General features: G+C 44.3%; 1 pseudogene; it reads left to right on the top strand.

The window, feature by feature from the left end:
* The window catches only part of LOC101566228, an 846-nt pseudogene extending 404 nt beyond the window's left edge, over window positions 1-442 (top strand).
* The last annotated feature ends 2,779 nt before the right edge of the window (window positions 443-3,221 follow it).

The raw sequence follows: 3,221 nt of genomic DNA, 5'->3' as shown, positions 1-3,221 counted from the left end.
AAACGCCATGGTGTGTTTCCATTGCAGAAAACCTGGCCATGGGGTTGCCGATTGCCCAGCTGCCCTTGAAAACCAAGACATGGGCACCGGGATCTGTTACCGCTGTGGTTCCACAGAGCACGAAATAACCAAGTGCAGGGTGAAGGTGGACCCAGCCCTTGGGGAATTTCCTTTTGCAAAGTGCTTTGTTTGTGGGGAAATGGGGCACCTGTCCCGGTCTTGTCCTGACAACTCCAAGGGACTTTATGCTGATGGTGGTGGCTGCAAACTTTGTGGCTCAGTGGAACATCTGAAGAAAGATTGCCCTGAAAGCCAGCGCTCGGATAGGACGATCACCGTTGGCCGCTGGGCAGAGGGAATGAGTGCGGGCTATGAAGAAGTTGTGGATGCACCTCAAACACAGAAACCCAAAACAAAGATGCCCAAGGTCGTTAATTTTTAGTAGCGGTAGATGCTGTCCTTCATGGCCGCCTCACTGTTTTCGGAGCCTGAGCTGGTGCTGCGTGCAGGTCTGAGTTGGCTTCCTCCCTTGCGGCGAGCTGTGCAGCCACTGGGCAGATCCACATGGAGGCGGAGGCCAGGCTGGTTTGCTGGACTCTGCCCCGCAGCGAGTAAAGCAGTGGCTTCTCTACAAGGACCGCTTTAGGCAGACAGAACTTGGCTGTAACCAAGTGGTTGTACACCTGATTGGAGCAGCCATCTTTTTAGAAAGCAAAATTATGCATTAAGATGAAGTATCCTTACACAAAGCATGCTGCTTTGTGTTTGTTAATGAAATTTGGGGTATATTCTTCTGGTTCAAAATAACATTTTAGTGTTACAGTAGAAATTTATTTATAAATTGCCACAAAATCTGTTTTTTTAAAATGTGGAATAAAATTTATTTACTATTTATTTATTTTTCTGAGTATCTGTTTTTAGATTGAACTGCCATTGTTTATTGATATGCATGTAACACTCCCTTTGGTAAGATGTTTTATGAATTGTAGATGGGGTAAATGGATTTTGCTTAATTCTTGTTTTAGTTTGACATGAAAAAAATGTTTAAATAAAATGAAATCTCAGTAGCATAAAAAAAAAAAAAAAAGAATAGTTAACGAACAGCACACCACAGACCCAGGATATGTATGCTGACTGCAGGAGAGAGGATACTTATGGCCTCTAGCCACAGGGTGTGGGTGGGTGGAGCACTTAGTCATACTAGGAAGTCAAGTGCAGAGAAGAGGAGGGATTTGAGAGCTGATGACTCAGTTTTCTCTGCAGAAGCCAGTGCATGCAGGTATTCGCTTTATGAGTCCTAATAGGTGCAGGGAGAAGATTCTATGACGGGGCTGTGATTAAGAGCTTTTGCTCTGATTAGAATTAGATGCTGGCAAATGAATTAGAACCATCAGAACTTAAGTAGCTGCTCAACAGAATGAAGGCAGTGCTTTCTGACGCGGGTTATCGCCTTATTAGTTGCTTTCTTGTTTTTCATTTGTTTCAGATCTGAGTATGTGGGTTCTGGGGCCATGAGTGGGACAGCTGGTATTTGATTATTTTACATGGAGTGCTTTCTACCACTGCTTCATTATCAACACCTTCCTGGTTCATCAAGAGATTGGGAGCCAGGTGGGGAAGAGTGGGAGATTGGTTTTCACACGTGTGTTTTGTCCTGCTTCACATGAGACATCTACATACAGCCCCATACCAAAGGGAAAAGGACTCATGAAAGAGCTGGTTTCCATGCAGTTCATTAAGGATGTCTTTGTGTGCAATTCTAAAACAGCCCTGCTGGGCTGGAGAGATAGCTCAGCGGTCTAAACTCCTGCCTGGCAAGCGCAAGGACCCGAATTTGATCCCCGGTACTGCATGCTGTGCTGTCCCTGGTGCACACCTGTAATCCCAGTGCTGGGGAGGCTGAGACAGGAAGGTCATTATGAGTCTAAGCTGCATAGTAAGACTCCATACCAAATAGATAAATGAATGATTAAAAAATTAAAACAGTACTGCTGCTCTTCTTGCTGCTCACATTCATAAAAGGACCAGTGAAAATAATGACTAATAGTTACTTCACAATTTTCAACTATTTTACAATGGGCTGTGCAACTTGTACTTGCTGATTTGAATCTGCATCTCCTTTTACAGATGAGAAGAAGGATTTCTCAGTTCCACCCTGTTAAGTCCTGGATCAAACACCAACACTTATGCTTTGTCTTTTGTGTTGAGAACTGAAACAGCTGTTCTATGCTACATGGTGGGGAATAGGAGTGTTAGGACAGGCTTTCGCTTTCTTTTTCTTCTTGGACTGAGGACTGAACTCAGGGCTTTGCCTTTTCTTAATTTTGTACATTTTTAAGACAAGGTCTCACTAAGTCGCTCAGTCGCCGAGACTGGGCTTAATCTTGAGCTCCTCCTGCCTCAGTTTCCCAGGGTGGTGGGATTACAGGTGTGTGTCTCCATGCCCTATCGGCCTTTCAGTTGTTGCTCATGTCCAGCAAGTATGTATCTGCGGTGCTGAACATCATGCTTTTTCCCTGCTGCCACAGTTGAGGCAGATTAGGGTGCTTATGGGAGTCAGTCAGAGTTGGACACCAGCAAAAATCTGGGCCAGACCCCGAAGAGACCACAAATGCAGAGCATGTGGGCTTATTTTGAATTGTCTTTTTCTCTGCAGCCAGGCTGGCCTCTGCTGATAGGAGGGGAACAATTTGAAGCTATAGAGGAATCAATACTTAGCTAAAGGTGGTAGGTAGTATTGGTTAGGGAGAAATCTATTGCATGTATAGGGAAATACAGCAGGCTAGGTAGGCAGATTGGCGGTGATGAAAAGAACACATGCTCTGTGGTAGAATAGACACTCGTTTGGGTTTTAGCTCCACATTAAGTCTATGACTTCCAGCAATTCTCTCGATCATTCTGAGCCTCAGTTTCCTGTTTTGTGAAATGCACCACTCCCTACATAGATATGTTCTGAGCACACTGTGGATACTAAGCCAAAATCTTTCTACTCCTCAAGTACTATGGTAATTGCTTTCAGGGTGTGTCTCTGTGTGTGTGTGTGATTATGACTTTATTGATGTTTGGAGGCTCACAAGCCTTTACTTTGGAAGTAACGCTATCAATTTCTGCTATTATATTTTCCTTTAGTCTCTCCCCTATTTTTGTGGTTATTGAAGTTATTTTTGGGCCCATCAGGTTGCTGTTGCTCTAACTCAAGATAAAGGGGCCACGCTTGGTGG

This window comes from Octodon degus, unplaced genomic scaffold (assembly GCF_000260255.1).
Source record: "Octodon degus isolate 3935 unplaced genomic scaffold, OctDeg1.0 scaffold00011, whole genome shotgun sequence".
Taxonomy (NCBI): Eukaryota; Metazoa; Chordata; class Mammalia; order Rodentia; family Octodontidae; genus Octodon; species Octodon degus.
The sequence above is the reverse complement of the archived record's forward strand: the minus strand, read 5'-3'. Positions and strand labels throughout refer to the sequence as shown.